Here is a 20,217-nt window from a genome sequence, read left to right as displayed (position 1 = left end):
ACTTTCTGGAGAGTTTTTATCATAAATCGGTGTTGAATTTTGTCAAAAGTTTTTTCTGCATCTGTTGAGATGATCAAGTATGGTTTTTATTCCTCAATTTGTTAACATGGTGTATCACATTGATTGATATGCATATACTGAAGAATCCTTGCATCCCTGGGATAAATCCCACTTGATCATGGTGTATGATCCTTTGAATGTGTTGTTGGATTCTGTTTGCTAGTATTTTGTTGAGGATTTTTGCATCTATATTCATCAGTGATGTTCGTCTGTAATTTTCTTTTTTTGTAGTATCTTGTCTGGTTTTGGTATCAGGGTAATGGTGGCCTCATAGAATGAGTTTGGGAGTGTTCCTTCCTCTGCAATTTTTTGGAAGACTTTGAGAAGGATGGGTGTTAGCTCTTCTCTAAATGTGATAGAATTCACCTGTGAAGCCATCTGGCCCTGGAGTTTGATTTGTTGGAAGATTTTAAATCACAGTTTCAATTTCATTACTTGTGATCGGTCTGTTCATATTTTCTATTTCTTCCTCGTTCAGTCTTGGAAGGTTATACCTTTCTAAGAATTTGTCCATTTCTTCCAAGTTGTCCATTTTATTGGCATAGAGTGGCTTGTAGTAGGTTTCTTAGGATGATTTGTATTTCTGCAGTGTCTGTTTTAACTTCTCCTTTTTCATTTCTACTTTTATTGATTTGAATCCTCTCTCTCTTTTTTTTTTGATGAGTCTGGCTAATGGTTTATCAATATTGTTTATCTTCTCAAAGAACCAGCTTTTAGCTTTAGTGATCTTTGCTATTGTTTTCTTTGTTTCTATTTCATTTATTTCTGCTCTGATCTTTATGATTTCTTTTCCTCTGCTATCTTTGAGAGTTTTTTGTTCTTCTTGCTCTAATTACGTGAGGTGTAAAGTTAGGTTGCTTATTTGAGATTTTTCTTGTTTCTTGAGGTAGGATTGTACTGCTATAAACTTCCCTCTTAGAATGGCTTTTACTGCATCCCACAGGTTTTGGGTCAATGTGTTTTCATTGTCATTTGTTTCTACGTATTTTTTAATTTCCTCTTTGACTTTTTCAGTGATCTCTTGGTTATTTAGTAACTTACTGTTTAGCCTCCATGTGTTTGTGCTTTTTATGTTTTTTTCCCTGTAACTGATTTCTAATCTCATAGTGTTGTGGTCAGAAAAGATGCCTGATATGATTTCAATTTTCTTAAATTTCCTGAGGCTTGATTTGTGACCCAAGATGTGATCTATCCTGGAGAATGTTCCGTGTGCACTTGAGAAGAAAGTGTAATCTGCTGTTTTAGGATGGACTGTCCTATAAATATCAATTAAATCTATCTGGTCTATTGTATCATATAAAGCTTGTGTTTCCTTATTAATTTTTGGTTTGGATGATCTGTCCATCGGTATAAGTGAGGTGTTAAAGTCCCCCAATATTATTGTGTTACTGTCGATTTCCTCTTTTATAGCTGTTAGCAGTTGCCTTATGTATTGAGGTGATCCTATGTTGGGTGCATATATATTTATAATTGTTATATCTTCTTTTTGGATTGAGCCCTTGATCATTATGTAGTGTTCATCCTTGTGTATTGTAACATTCTTTACTTTAAAGTCTATTTTATCTGGGTATTGCTACTCCAGCTTTCTTTTGATTTCCATTTGCATGGAATATCTTTTTCCATCCCCCCACTTTCAGTCTGTATGTGTCCCTAGGTCTGAAGTGGGTCTCTTGTAGACAGCATATATATGGGTCTTGTTTTTGTATCCATTCAGCCAATCTATGTCTTTTGGTTGGAGCATTTAATCCATTTACACTTAACATAATTATCGATATCTATGTTGCTATTACCATTTTCTGAATTGTTTTGGGTTTGCTTCTGTAGGTCTTTTCCTTCTCTTTTGTTTCCTGCCTAGAGAAGGTCCTTTAGCATTTGTTGTAGAGCTGGTTTGGTGGTGCTGAATTCTCTTAACTTTTGATTGTCTGTAAAGGTTTTGATTTCTCCATCAAATCTGAATGAGATCCTTGCTGGGTAGAGTAATCTTGGTTTTAGGTTTTTCCCTTTCATCACTTTCAATATGTCCTGCCACTCCCTTCTGGCTTGCAGAGTTTCTGCTGAAAAATCAGCTGTTAATCTTATGGGGTTTCCCTTGTATGTTATTTGTTGCTTTTCCCTTGCTACTTTTAATATATTTTCTGTTAATTTTTGATAGTTAGATTATATGTGTCTCGGCATGTTTCTCTTTGGGTTTATCCTGTATGGGACTCTCTGCACTTCCTGGACTTCACTGAGTATTTCCTTTCCCATGTTAAGGAAGTTTACAACTATAATCTCTTCAAATATTTTCTCAGACACTTTCTTTTTCTCTACTTCTCCTGGAAACCCTATAATTAGAATTATGGTGTGTTTAATGTCATCTCAGAGGTCTCTGAGACTGTCCTCAATTATTTCCATTCTTTTTTCTCTATTCTGCTCCCTGGCAGTTATTTCCACCATTTTATCTTCCAGCTCACTTACCCATTCTTCTGCCTCTGTTTTTTCTGCTACTGATTCCTTCTAGAATATTTTTAATTTCAGTTGTTGTTTTGTTCATTACTGTCTGTTGCTCTTCAGTTCTAGATCCTTGTTAAATGTTTCTTTTATTTTCTCCATTCTGTTCCCAAGATTTTGGATTACCTTTACTGTCATTATTCTGAATTCTTTTTCAGGTAGGTTGCCTATTTCATCTTCATTTATTTGGTCTTGTAGGCATTACCTTGCTCCTTCATCTGTAACATTTTTTTTGTCATTTTAATTTTTTATTTTGATGGGTGGGCCTGTATCCCTGCCTTACTGGTTTTTTGGCCTGAGCCATCCAGCACTGGAGTTTGCAGGCAGTTGGATAGAGTCGGGTCTTGGTGCTGAGGTTGGGACCTCTGGGAGGCCTCGCTCCAATGAATATTCCCTGGGGTCTGAGATTCTCTGTTAGTCCAGCAGTTTGGACTCAGAGCCCCCAGCATAGGAGCTTGGGTCCAACCTCTGGCCTGGGAACCAAGACCCTGCAAGCTGCATGGCATGGCAAAAAAAGAATTAAAAAAAAGAAAAGAAAAGAAAAAAAGGGGCAGTACAATATCAAAGAATAAAAAACAAAATAAAATTTGAAAGATATAGAATATATTAGGAAAATAAAGGATAATTGAAACAAGTGCAACAAGGTAAAATAAAACCACAACAGAAAAAAGAAAAAGGGGGGGAGTAGGGGAACAAGCCAAAAGTAGAGAACAATAACAAAGTATAATGAATAAAATAAAATTATAAAAATAAAAATTTATTAGGAAAAATAAAAATATAAATGAATCAACAACAATGAGTCAAGATAAAACAGAACCCCAATCTAAGAAGAAAATAGAAAAAAAAAAAAGTCTTGGCCATGGGGGTGGAGTTTAGCCCGGGGGGGTGGAAGTTAGGCAGGGGCAGGGTTTAGGGTGGGGTGGGACCTAGGCAGGTCTGGGGTTGACATTTGAGCTTGGGGCGGGGCCTAGGCTTAGGACCCACGCAGCCGAAAAAGGCCTTGGGGGCGGGGCCTAGGCAGGGCAACATTGAAGCATGGAGCCAGGCCTCTGCCTTGGACCTGGGAGGAAGGGGAGAGGCAGCATGTGGAAAGGAGGGCCTCTGGTGTGTGGAGTTCCGGAGTTTGGAGGTAGCGCCCTGAGTGGGGGCATAGGGGCGGGGCTTGGGCTCTGCACAGCAGGAGGCAGGCTCCGAGGGCAGAGGATTAGGCCCGGGAGCCCAACAGGCTCCCCGGTGCCTAAGTGGACAGGGAAAGCACTGGCTCGTTCCCTTCCGTTCCTCTGCGCCCCTCCCGCACCGTCTCCCCCTGGGTCTCCCCCTATTCCACTGGGCCCCTAACTGTGGGTGGGTCCCACTGGCCATAGGAACTCCTCCCCTCCCCCAGCCACCCCTCAGGGGTGCTGTCCCAGAGGTCTGCCCTTTACTTTTGCTCCCCTTTCACTCCCTCCCACTCCCTCAGGACCCACATGGCTGAAGGGGGCCTAGGTGGTCAGGGGAAACCTGGCCACATTCCCTTTTGATCCTCTGCCCTCCCAGTGGTTACCCAATTTCCCCCTTCAGGTGTGGGATCCCTTCCCCTCCCCCAGCTGCCCCTCAGGGGCGCCAGTCCCATCCCGCCCCCACTCCTCCTCCCCCTTCACTCCCCCCACACCCCACATCCTACCCGGTCACTGAGGTTTCCTCCTGTCCCTTTAGGTGTCCGTGGTACCCCACCGGTGCCTGGTAGGTGCCCTAGTTGTGAGGAGACACGAATTCCTCATCCTCCTAATATGCCATCTTGACTCCGCCCTCTGACAAGTACATTCTTGCTTCAGTTTCTGACATATCCATTGCCCTAGAAGTATTTGGTAGCTATATTCAGAAAGCATAGGAGTTCCTGGTACTCACTGACAAGCTACATTTCTATTCTCCAACTTACCGACTATTACATTTGCCAACGTAATGTTCTACTCTCTTACCCCAGCAGTTCTAAAACAATAGGTTGAATAGCTACATGCAAAATTTCTTGACAAGGATTGGATTTTGAATTTAATTTCTTTTTGGCTGGCTGAATTCCAATTATTTTAGCTTAAAAACCAAAATAGAACAAAAGTTTACTCACATTTCTTTTTCATTTATGAATTTATCTGAAAGATTTGTTACTAAAATAAATCTACTGTTAGCAGGCCAAATGATGTCATTCATATTTTAGGGGCATAAAATGAATCAGGTATTGCAAACCTAGCATATCTTTATGTAAACACAAAGATGAATAGCTCTTCTTCTATAGAATCATGGAATTACATTTAAACAGGACTTTCGATATAAAAAAATGTATCAGAAAACCAAAGAAACTTCTAACATAATAGTGTTTCTTTGTGCCTCCAAAGACTGGACATGCATAGGTATTAAACACAATACAAATAAAATAAGGTCAAATCATGTCAATGTTTAACTAACATGTGAGCTCTCCTTTGGCTAAGGTTTTCATTTTATTTTCAGGAGTAAGACAAGTCAATGGAACAACTCTGATATGGAAACTCTCTGAGCTTTTATTTAAGCATAAAAAGGTCTCTTATGCACTGGCCCTCTAAGATACACTTACAGTAATTTCCTCAAGAAAATGAACACAAAAATGGTTTTATGAGATATAACTAGCTACAATTTTCTTCCCCAAAAGCAATTTTTTAGTTTTCTTTGCTAAGACTGTGTCTACAAGGAACCTAACAGTCAGTCAATTCAGTAAAAATGTGTTCTATTCAAGTGAAGAAAAAAACCTTATGGATTGTCTGACAATGCAGACCAAGCAGAAGGACTGTATATTCACTTTTCAACTACTTGTTTTCATAACATGCTTACAGAACCTAAAGAGGGGCCAAATGAGCTTTCTAGATCATAGTGTTGTTAATTTTAAATGAGACCAGCACTTGTTTACTATTTCCATTAAGGTCATGATTAGGGAAACTGGTCTGTGTTGTCTTATGAAAGGATCTACAGTATGTTTAAATTTTACATTATTTCAGCCATTTAAAAAATGTTCAACAGCTAATGCGTGCTATCAGTTTTAAAATTTTAATTTGCATAATATTCCTCACTGATTAAACTCTAATCTGAAGGGACAATCTTAAATGTGGTCCCCATGCTGACAGTTTAAGGTAAGAACAGAGATTTTACCAAGAAAGTTTGGCTTAAAGAGGCTGAAGAGACATTCTCCCTGATTCTTTCCTGTTATTATCCAGTGTCTTTTCCCCATGTATTGATACATTATAAGCAACCTGAAGTCAGGGACATTTATGCCAGCACAGAATTATCCTTGCATATAATAGACACTCAGTGAAATTTTCTGAGTGTTCATTTTGTGGGGAAGAGCCAGAATCACAAATCACTTAGGCAGAAAAATAGGCAGGTGTACAGAAGAGTTATCAAAGAAAGGAGGGGGTCATGTGGAGGAGGAAAAACTCAAAGGGAATGTCAGGGCTCCCTTCATAGACATGAAGAGGATTAGGCACAGGAATTAGAGTTCTGCATGATTCAAAGAGCCTGCATGCGAATTTCAAGCTGATACAAAGGGCTTCCTAACATTTAGAACTGTCAAAGATAAAAGGAAAGACTATCTCCATCACTATAAGTGTCCAAGCAGAGGTTGGAAGGTCAGCTAGGAAGAAACCATAGACGATATTTAAGCATAGACTAGGATGTCTTGAGGTTCCTAGTCCTAAAAGTCTACGAAGATGAATCACTCCTTCTAATGATCAACTGAGGTGGATGGAGCAGACATTTAAAGGAACCCAAGTGGTAGTTGACCTCACCTCCACTATGGAGGTTTCAATTTTATAATGGGGATCCCACTTTCCTACCGCAGAGCAGGCCAAACTGGTTACAGCCCCAAAACTCACCTCGGCCAATCTGAATTTCACCTTTAACAGAGTAGCGCAGCCAAGATTTACCACGGGGGCAGGGTGATAGTGAGGAGGAGGAAGGGGATGAGGTGCCAGGCTGGAGGAGTAGTGCTTGGCTAGAAAGGAGAAAGCTAAACAAAGTGTAAAAGAAAAGACACTGTAAGAAAACAGAATTAAGTCTATCTTCCCACTCATGAAATCAGAGGATAATAGGTGAAGAGTGAGTAAATGGGCCCACACGTAGCTAAGGCAGCCAAAAAACACAACACTGCCAAGAAACTCTAGGAGTGAAGAAGAACCACTCAGAGGACTGTGGCATGAACACTCAGCAGTGCTCCATCCAGGATGCTTAAAAGAAAATACTCCTCTTTTCCCACTTTACTGAGGAATAATTGATAAATAAAATTTTAAGATACTTAAAATATACAACATGATAATTTGATAAACATATACACTATGAAAGGATTCCCCCTCATCAAATTAATTAACACATTCACCATCTCATGTATTAGACACAAACTTTCAGTTATAAGATAAAAAAGGTCCAAGGATCTAATATATAACATGGTGACTACTGTTAACACTGTATTTATTACATAATTGAAATTTTCTAAGAGACTAGAATTTAAATGTTCTCACACACAAAAGGAATCTTAATCCAATTAGCAACAGATCAATAAGTTTAAGAATTTGATGGCAAATCTGAAAGTTAAAACTCGCTTCATTTATCAAGCACCAATTAATAATTTTGGATTAATAAGATCTATTAATGTAAAACCGTGTGGCCAGAGATCTTTCCTGTATGTCAAATATTCCCAGAAGTATTGAAAGAGAGGAACTGTCCAAAGCCAGCAACTTTCCATGAAACTAGTTAGTTAGCTAAGCAAAGTGTGATATAATGCTCCAACCCAGATGTTTCATACCATATGAGAAAAGGCATTCTGACCCTCAAGGTCATTGCAAATACTGGGTACACAATTTAGAGGTATCCAGGCAACCTTCGTCTTGTGGTCAGATGTCTGAAAACTTGACAACTCCAAAGAGTCGGCAACAAAACACCAACAACAGATTCCATGATCCCCGTTTTCAAGTTTCTGTATAAGTAATATTAATTTAAGGAAACAGAAAACAACAAGAAAAAATACTTCTCTTAACTGTGAGCCCCTCCAGGGCAGGAACTATGTTCTATTCACCTTGTCGTCTTGTATCCAGTAAAGGCCTCCATTATTAAATAAGGATTACTGATTGAAAATCATTCACTGATTGATAGAAACAGTATTTTCGAACCTACAAACATAATATGCAATATAATTGCCTAGAGTAAGAGAGCCAGTGGCTTATCATGTAAACAAATAATATCCTTGAGGAAGTCTCCTGGCCAAAAAACTGCACTACAACCCAACCCTCACTCTATCTTGAAGCTCTCATTCTAGAGCAAAACACCAAAACCCCCATACCAAGCCTGACCCCAATCCTGTATTCTAAATTTCCACCTACTTCTGAAAGTTTCCCTATCAGACAAGATGTTATAACTACACTCCCCAACTTATGTTCTATTCCAGACTTTTGGTTTTCAGGAATCTCAAAGGATGCATAGACACAAATATTTATTTCAGTGATAAACCATATTGTCAAACTCTAAGGGTTTCTGCTAAGACCAGTCTCCAACAACTACAGGCCTTGGTCATAAACCTTATTATTACTCAGATCCTCATATTCAACAAAAGGTCACTATTTTGACAGATGATGTAACTAGCAATAACTGGTTCATGTTTCTTTCATGTAAAACATGCATGTCATAGCCAAGACCAAAAAAATTCACGTGATATATATATTAACTTTCTCAGGCTCCCTAGTCAAACCACCTCAAGTAAGGAAAGACAGGGGAAATAAGACCTAAAACGCACTTACTGGCAAGAGTTCTGTACGACTGGCCAAGAAGAGTGTCCAGAGGGCAGTAATGAGTTAAGCAAAGAGCACAAAAGGTCGAAGTAGAACAGACCAACTGAGAATCCAGCCATCTAACCGTGTATGTATGTATCCAGCAAACATTTTCTGAATACCTGTTATGTACCAAGGATTGTATTGGGTGCTGAGAATAAACAGATTATCAAGACATGGGCCTTACTAATAATGATTATGATAAAGATAATGATCAGTATATACAAAGTACAAAAGTGATATAAAAGAGGAAGTAACCAGGGAAGCAATATAATCAGGTGGGAAACAAAAGGTTAGAATGATACGAGATCAGGATTCAAATCCCACCTCTACTAACTAGCTCTGTACAAATCAGATATGTAAAGAGGACTTAATAGTAGTAACTATCTTAAATAATTGTGAGGACTAACTACAAAACATTTGTAAAATGCCTGGAACTTTGCCTGGTACATATTATTGCTTTAAAAATCATTATTGGGCTTCCCTGGTGGCACAGTGGTTGAGAGAACGCCTGCCGATGCAGGGGACATGGGTTCGTGCATGGGTTCGGTCTGGGAAGATCCCACACGCCGCGGAGCAGCTGGGCCCGTGAGCCATGGCCGCTGAGCCTGCGCGTCCGGAGCCTGTGCTCCGCAACGGGAGAGGCCACAGCAGTGAGAGGCCCGCGTACCGCAAAAAAAAAAAAAAAATCGTTATTACTCACTTGCTGAGGGAACGGTCACAAGTTTCATGGGATAAGTGATATTCAAACTAGTCTTTTTTTTCGTTCTTTTTTTTATTGAGGTATAATTGATTTACAATTACTATAGTTTTTATAATTATTATATTAGTTTCAGGTGCATAATGATTCAAAAATTTTTATAGATTACACTCCATTTACACTTAAGATAAAATATTGCCTATATTCCCTGTGCACTACAATATATCCTTGTAGCTTATTTATTTTATACATAGTAGTTTGAACCTCTTAATACCCTAACTATATCTTGTCCCTCCCCTCTTCCTTCTATATCTGTGAGTCTCTTTGTTTTGTTATATTCATTCATTTTATTTTTTAGATTCCACATATAAGTGATAAAATACTGTATTTGTCTTTCTCTGTCTGACTTTTTTCACTAAGCATAATACCCTCCAGGCCCATCCATGTTGTTGCAAATGGCAAAATTTTCATTTTTTTATGGCTGAGTAGTATTCCATTGTATATATGTGTCACATCTTCTTTATCCATTCATCTGTTGATGGACACTTAGTTTGACTCCATACTTTTGGCTATTATAAATAATGCTGCTACAAACATTGGGGTACATATATCTTTTCAAATTAGTATTTTCGTTTTTGTTGGATATATACCCAAGAGTGGAATTACTGGATCATATGATAGCTCTAGTTTTAGTTTTTTGAGGAACTTCCATACTGTTTTTCATAGTGGCTGCACCAATTTACATTCCCGCCAACAATGTACAAGGATTTGCTTTTCTCCAAAACCTCATCAGCATTTATTATTTGTGGCTTTTTTGATGACAGCCATTCTGACAGGTGTAAGGTGATACCTAATTGTAGTTTTGATTTGCATTTCTCTGATGATTAGTGATGCTGAGCATCTTTTCATGTGTCTGTTGGTCATCTGTATGTCTTCTTTTTTTTTTTTTTTTTTTTTTTTTTGTGGTACGCGGGTCTCTCACTGTTGTGGCCTCTCCCATTGCAGAGCACAGGCTGTGGACCCACAGGCTCAGCAGCCATGGCTCACGGGCCCAGCCACTCCGCAGCATGTGGGATCTTCCCAGACCGGGGCATGAACCCGTGTCCCCTGCATCGGCAGGCGGATTCTCAACCACTGCGCCACCAAGGAAGCCCTGTATGTCTTCTTTAGATAACTGTCTATTCAGGCCTTCTGCCCATCTTTTAATCAGATTTTTTCTTTTTAAAAAAATTTATTTATTTTATTTATTTATTTTTGGCCGTGTTGGGTCTTCATTGCTGCACGTGGGCTTTCTCTAGTTGCGACAAGCAGGGGCTACTCTTCGTTGCGGTGCTCAGGCTTCTCATTGCGGTGGCTTCTCTTGTTATGGAGCACAGGCTCTAGGCACGTGGGCTTCAGTAGTTGTGGCACACATGTTCAGTAGCTGTGGCTCGTGGACTCTAGAGTGCAGGCTCAGTAGTTGTGACACACAGGTCCAGTTGCTCCGTGACATGTGGGATCTTCCCAGGCCAGGGCTTGAACCTGTCTCCCCTGCATTGGCAGGATTCCTAACCACTGCACCACCAGTGAAGCCATGTTTTTTAGATATTGAGTTGTATGAATGTTTGTATATTTTGGATATTAACCCATTATTGGTCACATCATTTACAAATATTTTCTCCCATTCAGTAGACTGTCTTTTCGTTTTGTCAATGATTTCCTTTGCTGTGCAAAAGCTTTTAAATTTAATTAGGTCCCATTTGTTTATTTTTGCTTTTGTTTTCTTTGTCTTAGCAAACAGATTAAAAAAAATGTTGCTATGATTTATGTCAGAGTGTTCTGCCTATGTTTTCTTCTAGGAGTTTTATGGTTTCCAGTCTTAACGTTTAGGTTTTTAATCCATTTTGAATTTATTTTTGTATATGGTGTGAGAAAATGTTCTCATTTCATTATTTTCCACGTAGCTGTCCTGTTATCCCAGCACCACTTATTGAAGAGACTGTCTTTTTTCTATTGTATATTCTTGCCTCCTTTGTCACAGATTAATTGACCATAGCATGTGGGTTTACTTCTGGGCTGTTTATTCTGTTCTATTGATCTATGTGTTTGTTTTTGTGCCAGTATCATACTGTTTTGATGACTATAGCTTTGTAGTACAGTCTGAAGTCAGGGAGCATGATACCTCCACCTCTATTCTTTCTCAAGATTATTTTGGCTACTTGGGGTCTTTTTTGTTTCCATATAAATTTTAAAATTATTTGTTTTAGTTCTGTGAAAAATGTCATTGGTATTTTGATAGGGATTGCACTGGATCTCTAGATTGCCTTGGGTAGTATGGTCATTTTGACAAAATTAATTCTTCCAATCCATGAGCATAATATTTCTTTCCATCTATTTGTGTTATTTTCAATTTTTCATCAGTGTCTCATTATTTTCCAGGAACAGCTCTTTTACCTTTTTAGATAGGTTGATTCCTAGGTATTTTATTATTTTTGATGTGATGGTAAATGGAACTGTTTCCCTAATTTCTCTTTCTGATAGTTTGTTCTTAGTGTATAGAAATGCAACAGATTTCTATATGTTAATTTTGGATCCTACAACTTTACCAAATTCATTGATGAGCTCTAGTAATTCTTTTGGTGGCATCTTTAGGGTTTTCTGTATATAGTATCATGACATCTGCAAACAGTGGCAGCTTTATTTCTTCCTTTCCAATTTGGATTCCTTTTATTTCTTTTTCTTGTCTGATTGCTATGACTAGGAATTTCAATACTATATTGAATAAAAGTAGCGAGAGTAGACATCCTTGCCTTGTTCCTGACCCTACTGGAAGTGCTTTCAGGTTTTCACTGTTGAGTATGATGTTAGCTGTGGACTTATCCTACATGGCCTTTATTATGTTGAAGTATATTCCCTTTACACTCACTTTCTGGAGAATTTTTATCATAAATGAATTTTGAATTTTGTCCTTTTTCTGCATCTATTAAACTAAGTCTTAAAGAATGAATTGGAGTTCACTTGGTGAACAAGTCAAGGAAAGGCTCTCTAGACAGGGACACCAGCACATGCAAGGGCCCAGAACCTATGGTTCAAGAGGAATAGAAGAAGGTGATTTCCATTTGAAGGCAAGAACAATGGGAGAGAGAAAGCCAGGTCTGTGCTAAGATAAGAAGAGGGAAGAAGCACTTCCAGGAAGTATCAGGGTTAACAAGAGAGGCCGAGAAGGACCAGTTCAGATTGAGGAGGATTCTTTTGGTTTGGACAAATTTTTGGAAGAAGCCAAACAGCACTGTGGCTTTAAAAGACCCTCAGATAGCAGCCGCCCCAAGGAACATGAGCATGAAGGCAAGAAGAGGAGAAAGGAGTAGATACTTTCTTCAGAGTGAGTGAACTATTATTCATAACCCTAATGATGCAAGTCATATGGGGGAACACTTTGTAAATGGCCAGGATAAAAACTAAATCTGGGGGCTTCCCTGGTGGCGCAGTGGTTGAGAGTCCGCCTGCCGATGCAGAGGACGCGGGTTCGTGCCCCGGTCCGGGAGGATCCCGCATGCCACGGAGCAGCTGGGCCCGTGAGCCATGGCCGCTGGGCCTGCACGTCCGGAGCCTGTGCTCCGCGGCAGGAAAGGCCACGGCAGTGAGAGGCCCGCGTACCGCAAAAAAAAACCAAAAAAAAAACCAAAAAAAAAAAAACCAACTAAATCTGGGTGTCAGAGCCCAGCACTACTTTTTATTATAGGAGAAAGGGGGAGATGGAAAAATTCTACTTTGAATTATTTGGTTTTTTTAAAGAGTGGGTTGTGTTTGTGCTTCTCCCACCTTTTGGCATTTACAGAACATACTGCCCCACACATGAAATTAAGGCCACTTCCTTTTGAGTGACATTAGTACTTTGGGGTTAATATTTTGTCTAAGAATGACTGCTTACAAATAAAGTTACCCCAACCACAGTGCGTAGAAAGAAGGGTGTTCACATATTGGAACTGTCCTGCCAAATGATGTTTGCCCCTGTTGTGCTCTGTTTTAATTTGGAGTGGGGAAAGTAAGCTCTTGCTTGGTGCAACTATCTGTTTCCAATAAAAACATTTAGACAAAAAAAAAAAATTGTCTTAACTGAAGAATGGTGGCTCCACTAGGCACAAAAGACAGATGAAGGAGTGTGAAACGTGAGGTTCTCGTTCTGAGAGAGCTGCCAGAAAGAAAGGGCTGCTGCTGGGATTCCCTGGTGGCGCAGTGGTTGGGAGTCCGCCTGCCGATGCAGGGGAGATGGGTTTGTGCCCTGGTCCGGGAAGATCCCACATGCCACGGAGCTGCTAAGGCCCGTGAGCTATGGCCGCTGAGCCTGCGCGTCCGGAGCCTGTGCTCCACAACGGGAGAGGCCACGGCGGTGGGAGGCCCGCGTACTGCAAAAAAAAAAAAAAGAAAAAAGAAAAAAAGAAAGGGCTGCTGCAAGTAGTTTTAGGTGAGACTTCCAACCCTGACACTAATTAGTCACAGATTTGGAGTGAAGAGAGAGTAGCCACCAAACTGCCAACACTAAGTCCTCCAGCAAGCATTTGCAGCTTAGGCATGGAAGGGACAGAGGGCTTCAACGTATGCTGAAAATATAAACTGTAAAGTTCTAAAGTATGCAGAATAAGTCCTAGACAGTACAATCAATCCAACTCTACTGCCATATGAACAAATTAGAATTAATGACAAATTAACTAGAATCAGTGTTTCAATGTGATGAAAATATATGGCTTATTTCTAATTAGTTCCAGAATAACAAAAAATACCAAGAGAACCTTCCCACTATAACTTCCACAGAAAAAGAAAAATATTAAGTTATTTATTTAATACACACATGCATACATCCCTACTCCAAATTCAGCACTACTGCAAACAAAGCTACATCAGTCCCAAAAAACAGAACAGCAGTGTTCTACCATTTGGGTCTAAAGACCCCAAATTTCTGAACAATTTATGAGCATTTAAATCTCAGAAGTCTTCTCAGACAATGGTTCCATTTTACATGTACAGAATATTTTAAATGAAATTCGTTTGCCCTTGGTAGTCAGAAAGAACCTGAGCTTTACCGTTAGACCAAGGTTCAAATTCCTCATCAGTGACTTAACCTATGTGGTCTCACCTTCCTTATATGCAAAGTATATAGATGGTGTCTATATACCTACATGGCAGAATTGTTATAAGGATAGGATATAATGTATATAAAATCCTGATACATTGTAAGCTTTTAATAAGTGGTGGTTTTTATGATTATTATTAAACTCTGCCAAAACCCAATAGATGGTAGCATCAGAAAATTATTTTATCAGCCATAATCTCTCAATCTAATGCTCCAAATATTGTTCTACATGGTTTCCAAGATACAAATTGCCATCAAATCAGCTCATAGCTAGCTTAGAATATAACCTTATGGGAGCTTGCTCTAGATATATGCAATTGAGTTGTAGAGGGAATGGCTTGCTAGATTAGCCCACAGGCAGCTTGTTAAATTCTGAATGCTACAGGCACTCAAATATCACATTTATAATAATTTTATTTTTAAAATATGTAGTGCTGAATATCAAGAACATTTTAGCCTAGCCAAGACCACAGCCTCTTAAAATATTACTACTCTGTGTTATACCTTAGCAACTGATCAAGAAGGAATAATATATAATTGGTTAGGTTTTCAGAGAAAAAAAGAGGTTTCTGTAGCCACAGATTTATTTACTTGGTGAGTTTTCCAAACACTGCAATGGAACTGTAAAAACAATGTGATTAAAATCGATAGAGCACATCATTTGCTGATACTGTTGCCCAAGAAAAGGCAATAAGCCTTAGGCATGTTATTACTAGATTACACAATTTCACTGACAGGTTCAAGATTTTTAAAAGCAACTGAGAATAGAGAGGATTTCTTTTTCGGAGACAAGGGATTTTTTGTCTTCAATTAAAAGGAAATCATCATTTCTCTCTTTTTTTATCATGAAGATTTTAAATGTCCTCTATAACATTTAAAAATAATATTAATATTAAATTTTCATTTATTTCCTAAAATAAAAATAGATTGATAATCCTGATTAAAATTAAACTGAAAGCTACTTTTGTTTAACAATACCATATCCAACCACACATCCATTTCACAAATATTAGAATAGTTCAGGGAATAGTGGTTATGGGATTATTATTTCTTCAAAGTCCATGCAGAAGAATATGAATGTCCAAATATATGAATTTCCAAACCTCTCCTGCAAAAATGATCAATGACTCTTTTTTCAGGTCTTAGTGATGAAATGACAAACTTTAAAACAGGCCTTCAAATTCACAGAATGCTACATTTCAAAGTATGCTTTTTAATCAGATAGCAAAAGTTAGTCATGTAGATATAAATTCATTTGATAAAAAGTGACCAAATAAAACTGAACCTAAAATCAGTAAGACTTTTACTCTAGTCAGATGTTCTACTATACTACAAACAGAAAATTGCAAAAGTTTTTGATTGCTTTATACTAAAAATTCCAAAGTAGAAACATTCTTCTGTAGCATGGGAAAGCTGATGGTATCAACTATGTAGTTTTATCCTTATGATAAAAAAAAAAAGTTGACCTGAAATGTTGAGATAATTTTAATCATGAATCCTGATAGGAAATACAAGGCTAGGCTCACAGAAATAAATTGACCAGGCATTAGGTCTACATTTACTAGCTTTTACCAAGTGAACAGTAAGGTCTATTCAGGGGAGCTTAGGTCTTAGACTTATACCAGACATAGATAATTTTAAGAAGAAAATCTACAAAACACCACATACTTTCTTGTCACTGAAGTGCATACATACTTACATACATATATAAAAGCTGTATGTTCTAAGGTACATTTAAAAATGCTCAGTATTGCTAATTATTAAGAAATGCAAATCAAAAGTACAATAAGGTATCACCTCACTCTGGTCCAAATGGCCATCATCAAAAACTCTACAAATAACAAATGCTGGAGAAGGTGTGGAGAAAAGGGAACCCTTGTACACTGCTGGTGGGAATGTAATTTGGTGCAGCCACTATGGAAAACAGTACGGAGTTCCTTAAAAAATTTAAAATAGAGCTACTATATGATGCAGCTATCCCACTCCTGGGCATATATCCAGAAAAGATGAAAACTCTAATTCAAAAAGATATATATACCCCAATATTCATAGCAGCACTAGTTACAATAGCCAAGACATGGAAGTAACCTAATGTCCGTCGACAGGTGAATGAGTAAAGAAGATGTGGTATATATATAATGGAATATTACTCAGCCATAAAAAGAATGAAATATAGGGGGGGGCAGGAAAAAAAAAAGAATGAAATATTGCCATTTGCAGCAACATGGATGGACCTAGAGAATATCATACTGAGTGAAGTCAGACAGAGAAAGACAAATATTATACCATATAAATGTGGAATTTAAAAAATAATACAAATGAATTTATTTACAAAACAGAATCAGACTCAAAGACAGAAAACAAACTTATGGTTACTGAAGGGGAAAGAGGGTGGGGAGGAATAAATTAGGAATATGGGATTAACAGACACACACTACCATATAAAGAATTGATAAAAAACAAGGATTTACTGTATAACACAGGGAACTATACTCAGTATCTTGTATTCACCTATTATGGAAAAGAATCTGAATATATATATATTATGAACATAATTCATAATATATATATGAATAGATATATTCATATCAGAATCATTTTGCTGTACACCTGAAACTAATACAATATTGTAAGTCAACTATATTTCAATTTTTTAAAAAAGCTCTATGTTCTAAATAGCTAGTGGAATGATAGCTTTATTAACTGAATAATACAATTTTCCTTAGTTCCTCTCTCTCCCTTGGTCTCCACATTTAACAATTGTATTTCCAAAACACTTCTCAAATCGATCCAACTTTCTCCATTCTAAATGTCTACATCAATATTATCTCTTGCCTGGAATACTGCAAGAGATTCCTAACTGGTCACCCTGATTCCAAGTCAACCCTCTCATGCAAAGCATTCTCCATACTCTAGCCAAGGTGCTTTTTCTAATATGCAAAACTCATCATGTTTCTTCCCAACAAAAATCGCTTCAGTGTGACATGGCCCCAGTTTACCTCTTCGGTCTTAACTGATTCTACTTCCTCAATGTAAAGTTTTCCAACATACAGAACTTCTTTCATTTCCTGCAATTCTATGCTTTCTCTAGGCCTTCCTACATGTACTCTCAGCATGGAATACTCTTTCCCATTCTTCCCTTCATTGTTAAGATTTCTGTTCTACCTGCAGATCTCAGCTTAGACATCATCTCCTTTGAAATTTTCTTGATGTCTTGAGTCTCAGTTGAGTGTATGCCTCTCCTTTGTGCACTGTACTTGCTCTAGCATACCCGGAATTGTACGTGTCTGTGTCCCTCCCTATACCCAAAGTTCCCTGAAAGCAGGGATGGTGTCTATATTGCTAGCTATTGTCTCCCCAGTGAAGGAGTGACAAAAAGAAATGCGCTTTTTAGAAAGCATGTTTTACCTGCAGTATAGAAAATGTATGAAAGGCAGAACAAGACTGGAGACACAGAGACAAGAAAGTATTACAATAGTTTAAGCAAGACAGAAATGTGGTCCTAATTAGGAAAGCAGCATCAGGGATGGGGAAAATAGATTCTACAGATATTCAGGAAGTAGAGTGATCGAACTTGGTAACTGATCACCTATGACCATGCTAAGAGACAAAGTCAAAGAGGACACTGAAGTGGAGATGTCTAAGAGGCAGTGGTGACATAAGTCCAAAGATAAAAAGAAATCTAGATTTAAAACTTGGAGTTAAGAGTTATGTCATAGAAGAGGCAACTGAAATCACAGGTATAGCTGAGATCACCCAGGAAGCATGTGTGGAATGGAAACATAAGAGAGTCAAGGACAGAACTTTCAGAAACATCAAATTCTAAAGGATAATCAGAGGAAGAGAGTCCACTGAACAATGGAAAAGAGTATCCATAGAGGCAGAAAAGAGGGTATTTAATGAAGGAAAGACTGGCAAAAGCCAAGTGGCTCAAAACTTTCAAGGAAGATGAGGGCTGGAAAGTTTTATTTTAAAATTAAGTTATGGGGTATTGTTGGCAAAAATGGCAGATTAGGGACCTCCAAAATTTTGTTTATCCATAAAAGCAATGAAAAAGCTGACAAAATTATTAGAATAAACTATTCCAGAGCTCTGGAAATTAACCAAAGCCTTGCAGCAACACAGGAAGCATTTATTTTTAAGTCAATAAATAGTTGTATCTCAGGAAGAACAAGAAGCTTTGTGACATTTTAACTTCCTTTACTCCCATCCCCCATTCTCATCTCTGCAATAGTCTTGAAAAATAATAGCCCACATTCCTGTTACAGCCTAATAGTCACTGGGTAGAGCAGAATGGAGCTGGAGCCCTTTCAAATCCTTATTCCCAAAGAACTGTCATTATTTGACCTTTCTGATGGTTCCCTGGAAGACCCCACTTATAAGTCAGTCTGTACTTGACCTGACTCAGAACTCACCTAGTATAAAACAACCTTCTCCCAAGGGGCATTTGTTGAAAACAGTTACAAGCAAGTGTTCTAACTTCACAGCTGCCTGAGGAAGTACTTACTACTTGGGGCAACAATAGATTTACCAAAAAGCTTAAAAGAAACAGCTGAGAAATATTCACCCATAGGGGCTTTGAAAAACTTCCACACAAAAGAGGGTGTGGAGAAAAGGGAACCCTCTTGCACCACTGGTGGGAATGTAAATTGATATAGCCACTATGGAGAACAGTATGGAGTTTCCTTAAGAAACTAAAAATAGAACTACCCTATGACCCAGCAATCCCACTACTGAGCATATACCCAGAGAAAACCATAATTCAAAAAGATACATGCACCCCAATGTTCACTGCAGAACTATTTACAGTAGCCAGGACATGGAAGCAACCTAAATGTCCATCAACAGAGGAATGGATAAAGAAGATGTGGTTCATACATACAATGGAAAATTACTCAGCCATAAAAGGAACAAAATTAGGCCATTTGTAGAGACGTGGATGAACCCAGAGACTGTTGTACAGAGTGAAGTAAGTCATAAAGAGAAAAAAAAATACCGTATATTAACACATATATGTGGAATCTAGAAAAAATGGTATAGATGATCCTATCTGCAAAGCAGAAATAGAGACACAGACATTCAAAGGTATAGATACCAAGGGGGAAGGGGAGGGGGATGAATTGGGAGATTGGGATTGACATACATACACACACTATTGATACTATGTGTAAAACAGATAACTAATGAGAATGTACTGTATAGCACAGGGAACTCTACTCAGTGCTCTGTGGTGACCTAAATGGGAAGGAAATCCAAAAAAGGGGATATATGTATATGTATAGCTGATTCATTTTGCTGTACAGTAGAAACTAACACAACACTGTAAAGCAACTATACTCCAATAAAAATTAATTTAAAAAAGAGAAAAGCAAAGCTCCAACATTGTCTTGGGAATCTAGGAGACCATACACACACATAGGGCTGTACACATGCAAAAGGAAGACTTGAGAAGCCCCTAAGCTCTCATCTCTGTCTGACCTCGAGGCTCTGCACAAGCAGGAAGCGAAGGTTAAAAAGTGAAGGTTAAGACAAGCAGGAAGTGAAGTGAGAAGCTGTCATACACCTTTCTAAGTGTTGAAGGTGCACCCCAGCATGCACATAGAGCTCCTCAGCAAAGACTGGTGATTTGTTGGTCACTCTTCCAATCACTAGCTCACCACTAAGCTAAACAAGTAGAGACATCAGTGGCCACACAAAGCAAACAACACAGACTTCACATAATTCGTTCAGAAAAGTCAGTAAACAAACAACTATTACAACAACCAACAGAAAAAAAAAAAAAAACCTGGAGATGGGAGAGTATCTGATTTCCAAAGTTGCCACATTATTTAAAATGTCCAGTTTTCAACAAAAAATTATGAGCAATGCAAAAACAAACAAACACACAAAAAACCCAAGAAACTACAGCTATATAGAAGAACAAAAGCATTTAATAGAAACTGGCCCTGAGGAGGCCCAGATGTTACTAGACAAAGACTTTAAATGAGCAAATTTAAATATGTTCAGGGCTTCCCTGGTGGCACAGTGGTTAAGAATCC

At 38.3% G+C, this 20,217-nt stretch overlaps 1 protein-coding gene across 8 annotated transcripts in view; it reads right to left on the bottom strand.

The window, feature by feature from the left end:
* STK33 (serine/threonine kinase 33) overlaps window positions 1–20,217 on the bottom strand; it is a 194,696-nt gene that overhangs the window by 104,115 nt on the left and 70,364 nt on the right. For 5 of the 8 annotated variants that reach the window (XM_067038697.1, XM_067038698.1, XM_067038695.1 and 2 more), the window contains exon 3: window positions 4,214–4,384. The exons of 2 other annotated variants lie outside the window; for them this stretch is intronic. The gene's annotated coding sequence lies outside the window, so the exon portion shown is untranslated. Of the gene's footprint in view, window positions 1–4,213; window positions 4,385–6,425; window positions 6,448–20,217 lie in introns of those variants that run through there. One more of the 8 variants, XM_059070135.2, reaches the window with a different exon arrangement.

Source organism: Kogia breviceps, chromosome 7 (genome assembly GCF_026419965.1).
Source record: "Kogia breviceps isolate mKogBre1 chromosome 7, mKogBre1 haplotype 1, whole genome shotgun sequence".
Classification (NCBI taxonomy): Eukaryota; Metazoa; Chordata; class Mammalia; order Artiodactyla; family Physeteridae; genus Kogia; species Kogia breviceps.
This window is presented reverse-complemented; position numbering and strand designations above follow the sequence as displayed.